Here is a 21,669-nt window from a genome sequence, read left to right as displayed (position 1 = left end):
TGTACCGCATCACCTAGGGGTATTCCATCTCCTAGCATCGCCCTCAGCGCTGCTGCTAAGGGCTCTATTGCCAGAGTGAACAGGAGGGGTGATAGCGGGCACCCTTGCCTGGTGCCCCTGCATATTGGAATAGCATCAGAGATGTATGGCCCCCACCCCACTCTAACTGTGGGATTCTTGTACAAGAGGCCAACCATCTGTAGGAATCCGGGGCCTAGCTCATATCTTGATAGTTCTGGCGCTAGATAGCTCCACTCGAGGCAGTCAAAGGCCTTTTCTAGGTCCAGCACAAGGCACCCCACCCTGGGCCACGTTCCCACACTATCTGACGCCACTCTAAAAAACCTTTGCAGATTTAGCGATGTGCTGCGTTTAGGTACTAATCCATTTTGGTCACTGTGAACCAACTCGGGCACTACCAGTGCCAGCCGGTCTGCCAACACCTTGGTGAATATCTTATAGTCTGCGTTGAGTAACGCCAGAGGTCTATAGGATCCCAGGGCTGTGGGGTCCCTTTCTGGTTTCAGCAGGGACACCAGGTAGGCCTCGCACATTGAGTGAGGTAGCGTGTCCTTCTCCAGAGCTACGGCGTAGAGGGCGTGCAACCGCTGCACCAAAGTTTCCCGATAGGCTTTATAATATTCGTCCAGTAGGCCGTCCGGGCCTGGCGTTTTCCCGGACGCCATAGATTGGATCGCCTCCTGAGTTTGTCTAAGGTAAGAGGACCATTGAGTGACTCCTGGTGTGTTGCCGATGCTGTGGGCAGCTGTACGGGCTCTAGGAATCTTTCCAGCTCTGGACCTTGGCAACGTCTCCTCGATCGGTATAATTGTGCATAATGTTCCACCATCACACCATGAATCTCGCGTTGTGTGTACACCAAATTCCCTTCTGGTGTACGAATGGCTCCAATTGGGGTGTGTCTACCTTCCTGCTTCAGCAACCAAGCTTATAGGTGGCCCGCTCTATCTGCTGTAGCATGCGTGCGCGCAGTGTGAGCGGTGTAATTATGGCAACGTAATTGCTCCATAAGCTCTGCGTGCAGAGCCTGGAGGGCTTCCAGGTGGTCCGAGTGACTGCCCCCTCCCTCGCCCTCACGCTCACATTGGAGTAGCTGTGATTCCAGGTGGGTAAGTGACAGAGATAGCCGCCAACGGATGTTCCAAGTGGCCCCAGACAGTGACCTCTAATCGATATGTTATGGGCATCCCACTTCACCAGAGCACTGCTCGCAGTACCTTCATTAAGTTCAAAGTAGGTGAGGACAGCTGTTCTGAGGGATGCGCGGAATTCCGGATCCTCCAGCGCGGCAGGCTGAAGGCGCCATGTGGGGATGGGGAGACGACCAGCCTCCCAACTGAGCTAGATGCGCAAGGGGTTATGGTCGGAATGCGTCTGCCCCAGATGTTCCGATGTTTCAACTAGGTGAAGTAGAGCGTGCAAGCCCACCACCCTGTCCAAGTGTACATGTAAGTCGTGCAGCGCAGAATAGTAAGAATAGATACCTTTGTTGGGGTGGAGGGTGCGCCACAGATCTATCAGTGCCCATTGTGATAGCCAGTCCGTGAGCGCCTGCGCATTTGACACAGCTGGTGTCTTTCAGAAGGGGGGAAGGACCTATCTATATGTACATCAAGTACCGAATTAAAGTCCCCACCCAGCAGCCAGGGGAGTCCCGCGTGAGGCGTCAATACTTGAGACAACTGCGCCAGAAATGATGGCTGATCGACATTTGGGGCATATATCGATCTAATAACATTGCCTGGCCATTAAGGGTCCCCCTTACCAGAGTGTATCTGCCTTCGGGGTCCGTCACCACATCCTCACAGACAAATGGGGTGCCCACCCTCACCCAAACAATCGTGCCCCGTGCATGCGCAGAATACACCGTACCATATACCTGTCCCCTCCAACGCCTGCGCAGCCTGTCTAGCTCCAGCTGTGTTGTGTGCGTTTCTTGTAGTAAGGCGATTCCAACCAAATGTCTCTAGAGGTAAGCAAATATAGAGTAACGTCGTGCTGGTGTGTGCATGCCGCGTATGTTCCATGTAACTACATTAGCCCGTGTCATTACTGGTATATTTGATCACTAGGGTCATCGAGGGTGGGGCACTCCATGGTGTATGGGGGCTAAGGACATGTACAAGTGTTCCAGATTGCTGCAACCAAAACAGTGTTTTAACAGAGAACAACATAACAATTAGGGCGAACACTGCGGAGCGTTCGTCCAAACTTCTGTGACAACGAGAAAATACAGGCTAAGTCAGCATGTTGCCTTAGGGATCACGCACACAGTTAGCTTGTTGCTGCGAATATCCCCCCCATTTCTTCGTATCTCAGGGGCCACCTAGTTAAATGCTCAGAGAAGTGTGCAAGTCCAGTTAGCACAAGGTGTAGTGATCTCCCTTGTATGTCTTCCCCCTGCAGCAACATACAGAGCCTGGCCGGGCATGTGTGCAACAACAACCACATTATCACCCAAAGAGCAGGTGCGATCAGCGATCCTACTGGCCCGCCCACCTCTGCAACACAAGGGAGAACACAGTACTGTACAATTACGTATCTACTTGCGTGAGCGTCCTGCAGCAGTTTGCGGCGTTACCACTGGTAGGTCGGGGTCATCGGATATTTCGGTTGATGGTGACGAGGGGCCACTGACCACCAGGGTGTTTCTCATGCAAATGTCAAATTGTTCCTTGGCGTGTGGGGAACCGATGGTAGCGACCGCTGCCAGGAAGTCCCTCATTTCCCTCTGCATGTCCTCCGGGCTCGAGGCTGCCTTCTCCGAATTCACGTTACACCGCGGCCCTCGGCACCCTCTACGTCTGTTCCTCCTGCCCGTTGGGTTGCCACTTTCAGGATCTGAAGGCCTTACTCCCGTCCAACGCCCCGTCTCTTCCAGCCAGTCCCAGACCTCCGCAGGAGAGTCGAAGAAGCGGGTTCCCTCCTTCACCACCACTCTCAGACGAGCAGGGAATAACAGTGAGTACGGCAATTCCAGTGCTTTGAGCTGGCGCTTCACTGCAGTATAGTTACTCCTGCGGCGTTGCACCAAGGCGTTGTAGTCTGGAAAAAACATAACTTGGCAGCCACTCACTCTGAGATCATCCATTTTGCGCGTTTCCCGTAGCACCGCATCTCTGTCCCTGTAGTTGAGTATCCTGAAGATGAATGGGCGCGGTCTGTCCCCTGGCTGGGTTTTCTGTGCCGGCACACGGTGGGCTCTTTCCACCACAAACTGCGTTGACAGTGTGCCGTGGGGGAGCAGGTCACGGAGCCAGCTCTCCGTGTATTGTTCTGGGTTCCTGCCTTCCTCGCCCTCCGGCAGCCCCACCATGCGGATGTTGTTACGGCGGGAGCGTCCTTCCGCATCCTCTGCTCGATCTTCCAGGGCATGTATGCGATCTATCATGTCTTGTAGGGCAGCTGCGTGACTTTGAGTGATAGGCTGAAAATCTCTGAGTGTGTGGCCTTGCTCCGTGACTTTCTCGGCCAGTTTACTGTGATCCGCATTTAGCAGTGTAAAGTCCGAGGTGACTTTATCTACTCGGGTCTCCAGGGAGGTTCTGATGTGCTCCACCACAGCGCCGATTTTCTCCACCGCAGCGAGCACTGAGTCCATCTTGGCTGCCAGTGCTGTAGTCGCGGGCTCCATGTCACCCTCTGCTCCCATGCGCACAGGGTCCAGGCGGCTCGCACGCAGAGATCCCTGCTGCAGTTTGGCGCGCATTCGGCCCATCACTAGTTATTGTGCCGTGGACATTCGGGGTTAGCTCGCGACTCTGTATGGCTCCCAGCGCCAGTCGCACTATTTATGACCAACTGTTCCCTAGGTTGCAGGGTGTGAGCATCCGTGTGCGCTTTGTTCGCCCCGCAGGGCAGGGCATCAGGGCTTACAGCGGGGCAACAGCCCGCAACACCCTCCAATGACTGGGCTTCGTTGTTGGGTCTTCTTTCGCAAGCGCCCAGCCGCTGCCGTGCTAGGGCTAGTGGTCTGTGTACGCCAACGCCTGCCAGGTTGCTCTATGCGCCCACGTGTGAATCCTAGCTCGTGCCACTGCTTGCAGTCAATACCGGGCAGGGTGTTGTGAATTCTGCTCCCTCTGTGTGCAGCACCTTCCTTGTTAGTGCGTCACCCCTGCGCTCCCCAGGTCCCGGCTGCAGGAGCTGTGCACACACCGTAGAATGTCCCCGCCAGACCGCTCATCCCAGACAGTTCGACAGTCTGCCCATAGGCTATCACGACTTCCTGCACTGCCGAGGCTGATCCAGATCTGGTATGCTTCATTCGCCTCCTCCAACGTGCCAAGCACCGGGTGTGCTATGTCTCATGCTGTGTCTTTGGGGGCCTCCGCGCCTTACTGATATTACCCAGCAAACGCCCAGCAGCTACGATCGGGTAGTTGCCTCCTCCACACGAGCTCTGCGCTCACCACACTGTCTCGCTGCTCACTGCTCAGTGTCCTCTGTATGTAGGGGGTCTCCGTCATGGGAGCCCCCACTCCACCTTTATGCTGCGCTCCGACGCTTTACATCCACTGCCCAGTCTATCTTGTGGATGGGGATCGCTTCAGGGCCCTGCTCCCACCGCCGGACCCTACTGGGTCTCACTGCTTGCAGTTACCAGCTCCTCACTGTGTCTTGATGCTTCCAGGCTATACCTTACGCGGACCTCACTCCGCATAAAATGGTGCAGATTGTAAGATGGCGCCCGTCAGGTCTGTCCTCCACTGCCAGGCTCCCACGCTGCTCAGCTATCGCCCGCTACCGACAGCTCTCCCCGTGGTGTGATCCCCGGGGTGCCGCACCTCTTCAGGGGCCTCCGACCCCCTCTCCCGGGAGGTCAGCAGTGAAAAGCGCTTAGGTCCGCATTCTGTAACGGGGCCTCGGCGGGAATCGGCACCTTCCCTCTGGCGGCAGGACACCTTGCCAGGCACCTCCGGTGTGGAGCGCCGCCACAGGATCGTGTTTCCCACAGGCTGTGCTCCTAACCTCGGTCTCGCTGAGGGACGGTCGTTCTAGGACACTCCCGGACATTCTCAGTCTGCCGTCAACCGGCTCCAGGGGTCCGTCCACCGCCCCCGTCCCTCCGGGGTCTCTGAGTCTCGTCGGACGCCTCCCCAGGCAGTCCACAATACCACAGGGATTCACAACCAACAGCGACCGTTGAATGCAGCGAACTTAGCTACGTCTTCGGTGGCAGCTCAGCCTCGACCTCCTCCGCCCAGCTCCTGCCCGGCCATGTGCCCTACCTGGGCCGCACTCCGCCTCCGGATGCCAGCTGCGATTCCGCCCGGTGGGTTGGTGCTCCACTAGGCTTGCCAGATGCTTCGCATTAATGGTTCACTGATCCCGCTTGTTCTGTGCTCAGATGGCACCATTTCAGGATAATTTCGACGGATGACTAGGGGTATCGGCCGGAGCTCTAAAGACTCACGTCCGCCATGCTAGTCGGCTGGCCACGCCTGTTGTGTTACTGCCTCATATTATAGTATAGTGGTTTACTGCCCCTGAATTCGAAGCATGGTGGTGGGGATAGGTCACATAACTCTTAGTGGTATTAAATGGTGGTTTAACTGCCCCTGAATCTGAGGCACTTTGGAGGGATTGGTCACTTAACTCCTTTTAGTATTGTATGATGGTTTACTGCTCCTGAATTAAATGCAATGTGGTTGGATAGACCGCCTAACTCCTAGAGTGGTGGGTAAGTGTCACTAGGAAGCAGTACACTGTGGCAAGTTGATCATTCTATGATCAAGGGCTATGGGATATATTGTGACTCAGGTATAGTGTACAGTGGTGTGTTACAAATCTCAGTTCAATATGTTGGGTTAATAATGTCTGTATGGTGCAAACACAAGACACCAGACAAATATCATAATTGACTCGCTGCAGCATCAATGAATGACAGAAAATGAATATTCTAATGTGCGAAGTGAATGTGTCTTTGTTCAAAATATGGTATCTGTAGAAATCATTTTTTCATACTGATCTGTATTTTGGAACAGGTACCGTCTGCTAGCTAGAAAAAAATGCCCTGTGAGAAATATGATGAAAGTAGCCCTGCTATATATACCATAGAGCAAGGAAAATACATATTTTCAATTCATCTTTTAAAATGTTATTATTTAATTAGTTTCACTTAAACTAAACAAAGGACATCCATGGAACAAATATATAACAAACTTGATGCACATGCTATTTCTGCAAACACATTTTCCATTAAAAGCAGAAATTCTGTCGGCAGCGCTCAAGTTACGTGAAAGAAATACTTCAGTAATTTAGTCCTTGAATGGAAGAGCGTAGTTCCCCAATGTGTTTTCCTCCTAGTGACAAGTGACATAAATCCCTGTGTGGAATGCACATTATCGGGTGTGCAAGAGGTGACGGCGCATTGTACCAAGGAGCATAATCGCGCTGCCCTTTTCAATGATATTGCGGATGAAAGTTATGTTGAAGGAAACAGTCCACATTCCTAATCAAATCCATTGCTCATGAAAATGTTTCTACTTTTAAACCTCGGTGTATTTAAATCTGGGAACTAATTTTCTCCAATTCTCAGATCCTCGCGCGACATGGGATTACAGAGTGTTTTTGTTGTTAGAATTTAAGCTTATGTGGGAGAGGCTTCAGTTGTATTTGCTTTTGACAGAACAAGGGGAAAGGGATTTAAACAGGGAATTGTGGGATTCCACTGAATGGATTGTCTGGTCACTTCTGTTCCGGGAAAAGCAAGCACAGCTGGCAGGGGGAAGAGAGGCACACACTGCAGAAAGGAGTGAAGGATTTGAGGAAATTAAAGCTTAAATTACTCACTGCGGTAATCAGTGTGCTTAAAATCAAAAGCCAATGTACTCATGGGAGAGGCTTTCGAGGAAAACTGAGAGGCTGGCAGAAATACCCATCCTACATCTTTGTTTTAGAAACAATGAATTTATTGAAATCAAAAAGAGGTTTCATGGATATACCTTGACAATCATAAACAATCATCACAAAACACCAAGAATTTTCGTAACACAAATAATGGCAACCAATCCACGAGGACAGAGAGTGACTGTATTTTTTAATTTTTTAAAATAAAATAAAATTAAGGATAAAATGGGACTGAGCTTGAACCCAATTTGCAATTAGCGATTAAATGACATTGTCCACTCTGTATATACCATATGAAGACTGTGTGGAGGCCCTTTCAAAAAAGCATAGGAAATAAAAAAGATAAAATTGCCTTTCAGCAATTGTCCAGCAAGGATAAGGCGTCATTATAAATCACTACGTTGGACTAACCCTGTTTTTCTGAATCTCTAAATACACGTAAATAAACTAACTTGAACAAGCATGTCCAAAGCAGGAAAGCCGAATCCATGCGAAATTTCCTAAACGATCCTTGACTATTTAAATAGGTTCCATTTACATTTGATTAACGTTAATATATGTTATCTGAAAATGGTGAAAACCTGGGGCAGATTTACTAACCTTTCAATCAAAGCAGTGCAGCAAGACACCCTGCTGCACAGCATTGTGCGAAAGGGCAGAAATGTGCCATATCTACTAACATATGTAGCATTTCTGCTCTCTCATAACACTGGCACACTTCAGGCAGCCTAACGGGAGGCAGGCCTCGTTGCACCCTCGTGCACAGGTGCCTGCATTACAAGGAGAATCTTTGTTGTGCAGGAAGGAATATCTTACTACACACAAGTAATCCCTCAAGGCATTTTCCTCTTTCTATGTGTGATGCAGAATGGTGGCACAAATCACCTCTTGCACTGCTTTGTAAATATCTACTAGCATTTTGTGTCATGACTGCTCCACAAAGGTGGCGCATCCATGATGCAAAATGTTAGTAAGTCTGGCGACTTGTGTAGATCCAGTCATCCTGGATGTTGGACTCCCCTGATTAAATGTGTGACTTGTCAGACTGCACAGTATAAGGGTAACCAAGGTCAAAAACGTCTTACCTCATGTGAAATAAAGCTGTTACCTGGAAGTATCACGTGAGGAACTTCATAGAAGTGAATGGAGAATAGCCTTACCTTCACTTTTTTTGTCAACACATTCTTCAGTTTAGCATACACAGCTGCTGGCCTTTCCATTTTGTTTTGACCTGCAGTGCCTCTGATTTGCATTTGAGCATCAACTTTTTCATGTCCTGCTATGCAAATACCAACAATTTCCTTTTTGTTTTCTGTTTCTTCTAAGACCCTCATTTCCAGTTAACTGGTAAAGCTAACTCTGACCCATCAGCGGGTATTGCCTCCAAATCAACGCGACCAATCATGCACACATTTTGCACTGTCTCAACAGCTTTTTGAAGCACACATTGTGCCTGGTAATACCAAAGAAAATTAGTGCCGGTAAAAAAGCAAAAGATTCCTGGCTTTACAGCTCCAAATGTGGAAATATGTACAGTAATTCCGCACCAGGAAAAAAAACCACACCCCGTTGTGTCCCTATTTCCCCAGAAGGCATTACCACACCACAATTCAGTGGCTTGCCGACTCTGCAACTACCACCGTGAATCTTGGCTCCATCTGTTGTGCTGCTGCCCAAAGTTAGTCAGTGAGCGTCAGTGCTTGGTTCTCCCCATCTGTAGGTTGCTTGGCCTACAAATTTGCAGGGAAGTTTCAGACCTATGCTTTTCCGCTAAAACACCTCAAATTGCGGCCAGACTAGGGAAATTCACAGACGCAATCCGAGCCGCACTGAAACTGAAAATTGAGTTATAAAATCATTCAGTCGGCCATAAAGCAAGAGAGACTATGATAAAACTTTTCCTCAAGTCCCATGTACAGCACCTTACTGCTAGATAGGACAATAGTTCTAGTAATACTCCTTCTTACTATTTTAATCGTTTTAAACGTCTTTTCATTCTTATTTAACTGTGTGAGATTTTAAACAAGCTTTTGTTCATTAATAGAATATTGTAACAATTTTAATTAATTGAACAATAAAGATTAATTTCATTTCATTTCACACCCAAATGCGGGCCAAGTCAGAATGAAAGCCTAAGAATGGAGTTAGTATTGCGGAGGACTGACTTTAAGACAATAGCAGCTCGTGCTTTATCAGATGGACAGTCACATTTAATTTTGTCCTTGTCCTCTTTTTCATTTATTAATTTACAGGAAAAGATGCACAATTAAGCATTTACTTGTCCCCCCTGCTCACTGCCATTGTATGTTTGTACACAGTCTCCACTTTATCTTGCTAATTGTTGACTTGCAAACTCAACACAAGCTTCCTCCAAGCTCCATGCTGCAAAATAAACCAATTGTGTAACACTCATTAATGGTACGAATGTCCAATTTCATGCATTCACTAAGATAATGATGTTAAATGCAAGAAGGTTTATAAATTGAGCCCAGAATATTGTCAGTGAATGGTGGGTATCACTGAAAGGCAGACTGTTGCGGGGTTTTGCTTGTCAACCATGATAACCCTACTCAATGTAAAGAAGATACCCTTGTGCCAGCCCTTTGGTTTTGACTGTTATTGTATATTGTCATCTCAAGATAGCAGATATAGTGGATATCATTCTGAAAGATCGCATCAATGATGCTTTGTACTGGGACACTCACATACTTAAGGCATGCTACTGCCTTGGGTCTCAATAGCATTGTACACATGCATGTATGTGTCATTGCGTTTCCACACACCTAGTCAAAAGTCAGCAGACTACTGTACATGGCAAAAAGCAGGGATATGGCCAACAAGAGATTGGAAAGGCAGCTGGTTTCTGTGAGCAATTGTTTGTGGTACTGCATCATGATATAGAGTTACTTAACTAGATAATTCTTTAACTCTTTTCTATACTGGAACAGCATTGGGGCAGTCTGATGGATACAGAGATGCTGTTGCAGATCCGAGAAGCATTACAGAATAGTCCTGCTGTTAGAAATCGGTTACTAGTTGACTTCGGTATGTGGCCTGGTCAAGCAGCAACCACAATCCTAGACAGGGTAAGAGGTGGGCAAACCCTAAATTAACCTGTGCTCACCCTCTGGTAGCTTAGCACAGAGCAGTCAGGCTAAACACAGAGGAAATGTGTAAAGTATTTGTGCAACACTTGAAACAGTAAAACAGCGAAGACACCAAACAAAAAGATCCCACACCAGGTTTAGAAGAATAGTGAAAAATGAAACAAGACCAAAATGACAAAAATCCAATAAGTAGAACTGGAGATATTGAATTTCAACTTTCTAAGTAAAAATAGGGCCAAGAAGCTAAAAGCGCTTCTGGGAATATCTGATCACCCCGAACCTGGAGAAAGTCACAAGTTCAGGCCGACCATAAAGGAATGTGGGCTGGCTACAGGGACCCAGTTAGGCCACAAAGTACCTTAAATTCTGGTTGTGGAACATTGGGTGGATCCGCATCAAAAGTGTGTATCGGAGCAGAGGCAATGCGTTGGTTCCGAGGTATGACGACTCAGAGGTGCAAGGTCCCAATGCATCGATGTTGAGGATCTCATTGACGGGGATTGCGATGCAGGGTCGGGTGTTGAGGCTGCAAGGCGCAGCAGGGACAATGTGTCGGTTCTGATAAGGGGTGAAGTTGCGATGCAGAGTTTCGCCGTTGAGGCTGCCGTCAACGAGGGATGCTAGGAGCTTGCACCAGGAAAAGTGTTGTGCATCAGCCATTCCGAAGGCGTTGCATCAGTCCCAGATGCAGTTGGCTGTAGTGATGCGAGTATTTTGCAATGGGTCCAATCCACGCAACAACGGCGATGTGTTGTTCTGCTCGGGAATGCACCACTCAGACGAGGCGATGCATTGGTTCTGCTTCATAATGCTTGGCTCAGCTGAGAAGATGCATCGGTTCCGCTGGCAAGCAACTTAGGCCCACTTCCGAGAGTCCAGGAATGGGGTAGCACCACTTGGCAGGGTAGACTCACAGATGGCAGAGTCCAGGTGCAGGAGTTAGAAGCCTGTTATGTCCCTGAGGCATTAGATCAGGAGGACAGCTAGCTAAGATAGGAGTCACTCTGGGTTCTGGGGTCAAGTGATAGAGATCCAGTCCTTCTCACCCCGGCTGGAAGCAGCAGGCCAGCAGGTCAGCACAGCAAAGCAGGAATCCAGCCATCAGCAGACCAGCAGAGAGGCAGTCCTTTAGCAGCACAGCACTCCTTCTTCCTGTCAGAGCATCCACAGAGTATCCACAGGTCCAGAAGTGTACTGAAGTGGTGGTGCCTGAGGTGCAGTACTTATACCCAGTGGTGCCTTTGAAATGGGGGAGACTTCAAAGACAGGTCTTTGAAGTGCACTGAGGCCCTGCCCTCCTGTCCTGATTCCTGACTCACTATAGGGGGGGTATGCAGCCCTCTGTGTGGGGACAGGACACAGCCTATTCAGGTGTAAGTGAGGCTTGGTTCAGCTTCTCCCTCCCCTCCTGCCAGGATGTCCCATCATGTCACACCTAAGCTTTCATATTGTGTGGCTGTCTAAGGGGAATGTACAAAGCCCAGCTGTCACCCACCCCAGACATGTGATCAGAGACAGGCGGCGGGCACCAAATGGCTAAATTAGGAAAATACCAACCTTCCAAAAGTGGTATTTTCATAATTTCAATGTAAAATCCGACTTCATCATAAGTTTGGATTTTAAATTGTGATTCCAGAGATATCAAACTTGATTCAGACATATCTTTCCACTTGGAAATTACTCTTATAAAATGTAATAAGGTAATCCCAATGTTATCCTATGGGTGATATAGGACTTGCTGTAGTGAAAACTAATTTAAGTGTTTTTCACTACCAGGACATGTACAACCTTAAAGTACATTGCGCCCTGCCCTCTAGATTGTCCAAGGCCTTCCTTTGTGGTGACTTATATGTATAAAAAGGGAAGGTTTATTTTGCCAGGTTGACATGACAGCATAAACTGCACATGCAATGGCAGGCCTGAGATGTGGTTAGGGGGGCTACTTAAGTGGTTGGCACTATCAGTGCTGCAGGCCCACTGATAGAATTTAATGTATACGTCCTGGGCATATGTAGTAAACTTTACTAGAGACTTATAAGTAAATTAAATATGCCAATTGGGGATGAGCCTATATTACCATGTTTGGGGGAGAGAGCACAAGCACTTCAGCACTGGTTAGCAGTGGTAAAGTGTGCAAAGGCCTAATACCAGCAAAAATGAGGTCAGAAAATTGGACGAGGAAGGCAAAATATTGGGGGGAAAACCACCCCAAGGCTGCCAGGTTTAACACCGGCATATTGTTGTTTTCTTTTTTTACACTTATTTGTCTCCAGTTTGGGTGTGTTGAGAGCCACCCGAGATAGCGAGCTTGTAAGCCTTAAAGGTGGGGATGCTGATAGTGAAGGCTTTGTAGACAATGCAGCTGGTTTTGAAAAGTTATGTGTCGGCCAGGGGAGCCAGTGAGGTCCATCTGAATGGAAATATTGTAAGTGACGTAGCAAGGGCAGGTGCTACTCGTTGCGGAAAATTTCTTGTCACTCCCGGAATGACAAAATGGCAAAAATATATGTTTAAAACACATATTTTTGCCATATTGTCACCCCCCTCAGTGATGAGACCGGAGGCGGCCCGCACCCACCGCATCCTACGCCACTTAATACTGTGACTATCTTTGTTCATTAAATTAATGAGTTGTGTTATGTAAGTGTGCCCAAAGCTCCTGACCTGTTAGGCACATCATCAAATAAAAGAGTGCAATTGAAGCCTTTTATACGTCTCTTCTCGCTCTGATTTAGCCTGTGAAAAAGCCTCTTGTTCGTCATAGGGATTTGAAGAGGACATCAGTTTACAGTTGGAAATCCTAAGACCTAACGCCAGTTCAAATACATATCTCCTGAATTTATTGAATTAAAAAGCGAATACAGTGCTTGTCAAACAAACTAGAATGCATTTGCAAGATATGATAGTGTTGCCATTTAGACATTGATATGGCATTCAATTTTTAAACTATTGTGCCTCACTTGTTCATACTTGCAGTAGCTCTACAAAGTACCAAGATCCTGCAATGTGTACGAGTTCCCAAGGTATATAGAGTGTATACACTTTCTAGTAAATCATTAGAGAAGTACTGTCCATTAAATGAATGAAACAAATAAAAATGTGATGGATTGAATTATTCCAAGCCACTGGCAATCACTCGAGCCACATTCTAGCCCAACATTTTTTGCCAACCATGGCACTCTAGACAGAGGCTCACCTTATGCAAATCAGTATTGACCTGGTCCTCAGAGGAAATTCTATCAAGATGTACCCTACTGACGAGGCCCAAGTAGACCATAACCAGTCTACTACTAGTTTGCTTTCCCATTCAGAGGGGACCTGGTCTGTCTTTTCAGGCTGGATTGTTCCTATTGGAGCCAGACCAAAATTGATTTTCAAATGGCTGGTTCCTGTCTAGGGTGGCATTGTGGACAACAATACAATGGATTGGATTGAGGCATGGAGTAAATACCAGTGTCTGAGATTAATTTAAGAAATCCAACCATCACTATTTTGTTTTCTTCAGTGCAACACCCTAAGTGCAACAGGTATGCCCAGACATGGGTCCCGTGTTCACTGTGCCATAGGCCTCAAGCAACACCCTACTGAGCCTACTGAGGAGGCCAAAGTAGGCTGAACCCAGTGTATGGATGATTGTGTTCCTGTCCAGAGGGGACTTGTCCTTGCTATTCGGGCTAGACTGTTCCTATTTGACAAGGATCAAAACCTGTTTGCTTATGGTTATTCCTATCTGAGGTGGCATGGTGGGCAAAAAAAATAATAATGACTGGATTGCAGCCTAGAGTAATTACCTGTGTATGAGATTAATTCAAGCAATTCAACCATCACTTTCTTGTTTTCCTCAATGTGACGCCCTAAGTGTGATGGGTATGTCCAGACATGGGTCTCATGTTTACTGTGCCACAAGATTCATGCTGCATCCTACTAACGAAGCCTTTGAAGGCGGAAGCAGGCCTACGATTGCTTATATTCTGGTTAAGGGGGGACCTGACCTGATAGTTCAGGCTGAGCTGTTCCAACTTGAGCAGGCACAAGACTGATTTGCTCTGGCTGGTTCCTGTCTGAGGTGGCATGGTGTCCAAAAAATTGACTGACTTGTGGTCCATAGTCCTTACCAGTGGCTGCTAAGATTAATTCCAGCAATTCACCTCTTTTTTAGTTTCCCTTATTAAATCAATGAGGTCATATCAATGTGATTGCCTCTTGTGCTCCTTGAAGTCTAGAAAGAGTTTTCTAAACTGAAAGTGTTTACTATAAAAACTCCCTAACCCAGAGAATTATCTGGGAGGGATGGGGACAGAAAATCAGCCACGGCACTAAAAGAACAGTAGCACCTATTAGTCAATAATACACCTAAAAAGGGACCCACATTTGCAAGTTTCTAAACTTGGAAAGAGACTGCACGCTTTAGGATTTGATGAAAGGAATGTTTGTGGCAATATCAGGCAAATCAACAGTATAAACTGGCACACCAAGTCCTAAAACAGGCCCTCAAACAGGCAAAACAAACTGGCCCACTTTCTGACTTGTCAAACCAGCCCTTCTAGCACTGCCTGACTGCCTCACAGGTCAGGCCGACCCTGGCCTATATGCTGTAGCACAGAAACTCAAAATCATTCATGTAGTCAGCATGTAATTAAATGTCACTTCATTCATAAATGTGCATAAATAGAAAAAATCCGTGAGAATGGTAAAGCAGTTTATGCCATATCCAGAAAGAGGGAACATAAAACAGATAATTTGTGTCTTCTAAGTAACACATACAATAGGACTTTTTATGCATCAGCTACTTAAAAGTGGAAGTAGTAAAGCCATATGTCAGTGCCACTCATTATCCATCAGCAGTGACGTTAAAATTGATTAAATTATCACTTAACTTAAGTACGGGTGACCTATTTTATTTTATTTTATATCCTGTCATGAATGCATATAGGTCTGGATATACAGCATGCCACCTGGGATGAAACAGAATAAGTATTTGCTCTTGAGACAACAGGCTACATAAATGTGCACTGCATAAAGTCTGAATTGTGATGAAGGCAATCAATCCAATTAAATTGACAGAGGAATCAATTAGAGTCTTAAAAGTTGCACTCTTGTTAGGGTCTCACTTCTATGTGTGAATTTTTAAACCTGATTGGTGTGTAATAAATTAGGAACATTTCATATTAAGCTGAATGGTCGCGTATATGCACTATTGAAATTTATAAAAGGGGCAGTAATAAACGGACCCAATGAAAATTGAATGTATCAACGCTATGGTCTCGAATGTACTGTTAAGCTTGTGCCAGCATACAATAGCAGATACGCATGTTTGTATGATGTATAATGTGTTTTTACCTTGTCCTCAATAAAAAGTTTTATTTAAAAAAAAAAATGCACTTATAAAATGTTGCTGGCACTAGAGTGTCTAGGAGGTATTTTTACCTCACTGTGTACAGGAGTAAGCATGCCTTAGTGTTACGTTGTGCAGAGTAGATCTAAGCAAATGTGCTGACTGGCTAATTTTGGAGAGTTGCTTTCGTTGTGTTGCTGAAATTACATAAGTACAGGATAATGAGTGTACGTGACTGTGTAGAGAGCCTGCGTAGTGACGTCATTCCAGAGTGGTGTAGAAGCTGCAAGGTGATTCATGATGCCTTAATGGTCAGGGAGGGACACATGTGGGTGTGTCTGGCGAATGGGAGGATCAGAGGTCTGCTCCAATCCTGGTGCAACAAGCAGTGGCATAGTTAAGACTAATCAAGTATGTGACGCGTGCCTATGAAATTCACTAGGATTCAATTTCTCTTTTTTTTAAATATTCTTGCTGCCGAACTCCTTTGACCATCTCACATAGTTAACAGTCCCATAAACTGTCCCGCATCGCCCTTTCCAATCCCATTAAAATTACCATACGTCAGGTAATAGTCTCACTTTCATTTTTGTTCTTTTGGTGTCTCTATTTTTCTTTGAAAAGATGTATCTAATATATCCGATATTTCTGTCACCACTGTTACACCAAAATATGGATTTTTAACAGCCAATAGGGAACTTTGTCTACAACCAACGTTGTGATTTGACCTGTAACTGCGTAGTACCATTTGAAGGGTCATGGTTTTCCGTCACGCTGTGGCACTCTGCTGGTCCTAGAAAAAACATTGACATGGAAGAAATCGCTCGGCTAATAGCACCTGAAAGGCAAGAGAATCGAGCCTACAAGACAGTGGTGTAACTCAAAATGATGGGGTCCCTGTTGTGTCTCAATGGCCACTCCAATCCAATGTATTTAAAGTATTTATTTATGTAGTAATCCTCAGTAACAGAAGGAAGGTCCTAACACAACTGATCTCTGGAGTCTTCTCAGAAACAGAACACTCCATGCAGCAACATAGACCGCATTCCATGATGAATGTAATACAAATCATGACACTTAAATTTCCCTCTTGAATGTGATAAGGTCTCCCTGAGGTTCCCATATCTGGCAGATAATCATTGACCTTGGGCTGAATGGGGCACCGGGAAGGTTTGCGGGCCACCTAAAGGTTGAGGTCCCCTATGTCGCAAGAGCTGCCGTGAATTGTGCTGCGCTCCTGCTACAAGAGTGGAAATACAGATGTGCCTTGAGAACATCTGAGAGACCTTGTGGCTGCAATTGGCACTAGGGTCATTATATTTGTGGTTAGAATATTTACAGCACCTTTGCATCACTTCAAGAAAGGAACTGGCTAATAGTGGTGTTACATCGAAGTGGGAGAGCCATTTAAGCCTCGAGCCTGGCTCGCGCCAAATGCCTGGCTCTGGCTCAGCTTGAAGTCTCAAGTGACTTTCACACCAAAAGCAAGCTAAGCGGAGCATTCTTCAAACACTTGTCTCTGGCTCGTATGCTCTGACATGACGATTTTCCAATCCGCGTTGGGTAAAGCAGGAGAAGAGGAGGACCTTTACCAGGCATTATTTAGATTAATTTCCCACTACTACTTAACCAATAAAGAGGAGATTTATAAAAGGGAAAGCACTAGGTCAAAGATGCTAAGAATGCGCCCCTCTGCCAATTCATCCGAAGGAAGCATTATGAGCATGGGAGTGAAAGTCCCAGCATGAATCTTTTATTGAAATATTTCACTAATGTCAAACAAAACAAAGCTCTGAAATGTACTCTCAGTTGTTTGCATTTTTATTTTCAAGAAGCCTTAGCATCTTTGTAAATATTTTAGCACAACTCATGACATTTCTACGATTTACAATGTTTTTTTTCAGGACTGTCATGATTTAATGTCACGTCTAGGCAGCTTGCATGCACTGTCTGCAAGACCTGCTGTATTCACTATACGGAGTGTAATCCCGCCTGCTGCTTACCAAAGGTTGACTCCAACGTCACTCTTCTTTGCTGCCTCCTCATTAGTTTGCGCTCCCAATATATCACTTCCGTTTAGCGTTTAGGATCACTGTTCAAGTACATATTAATTCCCCTTAGTTAGTGGCCGTCCACTTTGATGCAGGTACTATTTTTTCTTTGCCAAGTCCCTTTGTATTGTCGTTTCGATTCACTTTTTTTTTTTATTGTTCCTTTTCCACCAATTGCTGCTTGTTTTGTTTTACTTCGGCTGTCCTGCTTCATCTTCTTGGCTTAGCTTAACGTGTCTTCTTCATGATGTCTGCGTTTTATCTTTCTTTGATGTCCTTTGGGCTAAGTTTCTGCGCGTTATAAATTTAATTTCATTAATTCATTCATTCATTGCATTATCGCCCGCTCTGGTGGTAGCTTTATCTTTCTGTATTGAATTTTTTAACTTTGTATTGAATTACGCCTGCTTCATGGTGATTGCATTTTTTTCTTTTTTCCATATCGGGGTAGCCCACACCCTCCGTTAGCCTGTCACCCGCCTTCGCTGCCTCTCCTCCCGTTGCAGTAAATGCTCCTGCAGCTGCCCAAGACCCGCTGTCACCACTTTCAAGCTTGCAGCCCGACATGGACTAGGGGTAGGAGGAAGAGGAAGGATCCGTGACCTTTCTTAGGGCGTGGGTAAGTAACACACTGTGCTCCCATGGCCCGGTCTCCCCTCTATGTGTACCCCTTGCCTTCAGCACCCTCCACCGCCCTCAGGACCTCTTCTCCTCAGTCAGCCTATTACCCAGGCTCATTGCTCAGGTAGCGGACCCACCCTCCCCAGGAGCAGTAGTGCCACACTCCATCTTGGTGGACACTGAAAGTCACTCATAGAACTGGCAACTCCTAAAACTCTAGGATAAGCACTCATAATTAACTCTACCTCTTTGTGTTTTCTACTGCCTTAGAGTACTCAAGGGCTTTTATTGGAGCCTTAAAAACCATTGCCCGGGCCTCACCACGCCTGACGATACCTCGCTATGTTTTAAAACCTCAAGAGATAATGGGCCCTTAACAACAACCCAACCTCCTAATGTTCAAATAGGGAACGCCGAAGCACACTGCATTGTGGCTGTCCCATACTATAACAAATCCCACTAGCAGCATAGTGGCAGTTCCTGAAACCTCCAATATTCGGGTATTGTACCTTTGTTGTTGTCCTAAACCAGCTCACCCCCCCAGTTGGGGTTACAATATCATGGGATGGGTCCAATCAGACTTAATGGTGCTCTTCTACCCCATCCCCAAGACTACTGTATAACATTACAGAAATAACCCATCTTCTGTCCATCTTGGACACCTCTGCCCATAAACACTTTGTACACCATAAAGCATCAGAGCTATATTATCTTCCTCCGTTTGCACCTGTAAGCACAAGTAGTTGTTCTTTGCTTCACAGTAACCAATTTGCGACTCCTTTACAGAATTGATGTACACCTACAATCCTGGTTATGTACATTGCCGCAACCCCTCCATCTATCGAGTTCATGTCTTGTGCCAAAAATATACCTTCAGCTCCACAAGCAGGTCCTAGGTAAAGGGTGTGGCCTGCTTAGCTTCCAATCATGCCTTAAGGAAAATTAAGACCTAGACGATGCTCTACCTGCTCCCACTTTAACTATTTCTTTTTTTCGTCAACGAGTGCAGCTCATGCACACATCTAATTTATTTAGAAACCCACTTCTTTCCATAGTGATGACAGGTTAAGGTAGATTAGCCGTGCCTCTTTATCAAAAAAGTGTGTGCCAACTACTTGTTCGCTTGTTTTTCTTTTCCTTTTTCGTTATTATTTTTGGCAGCCTTAACATTTTGAACAGCAAAGCTTTGCAGGTGCGCATTAATGGTACACAGTAACTCGGATTTATGAGGGCGATTAATACAAATTATATTCTGATTTTGAGGCCGTAGTTCATGGAGCTATGAACAATGTTGTCGTGGTCTAGGCTGAGGTGGCCTTGTAAGTGAGTTGGTTGGTACTCCTAATTGCCTCTTACCCATGCATGCCGGATTAGCAACAAACGCCTACACACTCAAAAGATTTAGTTATGCTTCTTTAGTCTCCTCTTCTTTCTCTTTTTCTCCCACACTATTTCTGGTACTCTATCTAGACTTCATTCACTTCATACACAAACTACCTATCCCTCTCAATCTTACTTTCTATCTATATTATACAACTGTCACCCCTTTCGATTCACCATACCGCATAAATACCCTACACAAATCCACTACACACCACACAATTCCACCCCACACAATTCCACAATGGACAATTCCAATTCAAACCACATAATTCCACCTCAAACAGCATACATCCACTCCACCCCAAACAAAAAAACATAAATAGAAAACAATATCATTTACAACACCAATAGCTCTATCTTTCATGAATGAGAGACTGATTGCATTGCAAATGCATTTTTTTTGGGGCGGACGCGACTCGTGCTTTGGTTCTTAGAGTCAAGCCTTGGCTCAGCTCTGGCTTGCCCTCATCTAATATTTCTGTTATGTGTGACTTTGCAGTGGCTTTTAACTTCCTGATAAAGGCATTAGGGGTCAGTTTAAAAAAATTGTGCCTATTTAACTTAAGGATCATGTATTCAGAGGAAATTAATCTTTTCAAGATTGTAATTTTACAATTGAGGTTCACAGAAAAAATTGAAAAAACATCAATATTATAGGAAAGAATATGGAGCTCATTATTGGAGTGTCCTCAACAGTGGTTAATTTGTACAAGAAAAGTGGCAGAGATCTTGTCAGGAGGTCACAGCACCTTGCACCACCCATTGCCACTGCCAGCACTGCCTATGACAGTACGGACCATTACACTGCTACAGTAGTGACAATTCAGAATGTTCGAGGACCCCAAATCTATTAGAACGGCTTGGGTGGCAGGTATTAATTGTTTTTAATGTATATTGAATTAGTAAACAACTTGTTCTCCTCATTTGTAAATTATACAAATAGCACCACCATGTGGCAGCTGTCATCAGTGCCAGTGTTGATAATTAAGTTCTGGTGCCAAGCACCGGAAACCACTGGCTCAAATTAAGCACTGCACAGGGCAATCTTCTACATAGCACTTTTAGAGCACAAAGCCGTTCTGGTTGTTTAATGGACTCAAGCATCCAGTCCAGGGACCTGTGTATGATTTCATTGTCGCACAGTTCGAATCCAGGCAGATTCATGCAGCATTTCAACCTTCTCTGATTGATAAAACGTTGTTTGACTTTAGTGGTCACTCCTTCACTTTGGGGTTATTAGTGTACTTCAGGGGCAGTGTGGTCATTGATATTGTTTAAAGCGGATTCAGCATGGAGCAGATCCCCGCCATCTTGTTGTTGACTATAGTGGCTGTTCATGTCCCACCAGTGTGCACTGGGCCTTTGAGTTTCTCTCATGTGTGTTACTTTCTACCTTTTGCTTTCATCATTAATAGGATTCATCTTTGCTTTCTCATCCTTTTTATGTTGTTTATTCCTGGTGCTTTAGGGCATCCTACTTACTGCTTTCTACTTCAGCGATGGTCCTGCCAGTGTGTAGTATTCTGAGGACCACAGCTGGTATCCTAGTCTATTAGGAGCTCGTTCCAGCAAAATTTGTCACAAAGAATGAAGCCTGATTCTACCTTGCACAAAGTGCTTCTGATATGCGACTCACCTAAACCAGGGCACTGGGTGAGCACTTACTTCATTGTTATGCATTGCAAGAGAGGGCAGAGCATGAAGCAGAGTACTGCAACTTTGCTTACTGCACAGGCCTCCATGGGTCTTAAGTTGTAGTTTTGGAACTGGGGGCTTTCCATCTGCAGCTGTACAACTGCGAGAAGCAAACTACCCCTTGCAAATGTTTAGCCACAGCTTAGTGAATTAACAGTGTAATGTACAAATGTGTCCTATTGTTTATTTTTTATATTTTATTTTAATAGTTTTTATTGAATGAAAGAAGAAGTACCAAGACTACATGTTACATAGGAAAGGGAAATAACATGCTAATCAATAAAGCAGGCAAAATACAACCTTATTTAGAAAAAAGAAAAGATTAGGGTACCTATTAATACATTAATTATTGATATAATTTTTTACATACAGGAAGGAGAGAAGAAAGCGAGAGAAAAGAGAAGAAAGAAGGAAATAAATAAATAAATAAAAGGGTGAGTGGAAGGGTTGAGAGGGTAGTCATATAGTTATTAGTGAAGAGATGAGTGTGTAGATAGAACAGTAGTAAAAGGTAACCATAATAAATCAGATTTAATTTCCTGAGATAATTATGAAGATGAAACAGTAGAAATTCTATGTTCATTACAAATAAAATTCCACCATG

This window comes from Triturus cristatus, chromosome 10, assembly GCF_964204655.1.
Source record: "Triturus cristatus chromosome 10, aTriCri1.1, whole genome shotgun sequence".
Taxonomy (NCBI): Eukaryota; Metazoa; Chordata; class Amphibia; order Caudata; family Salamandridae; genus Triturus; species Triturus cristatus.
Note: the sequence above shows the minus strand (reverse complement) of the source record.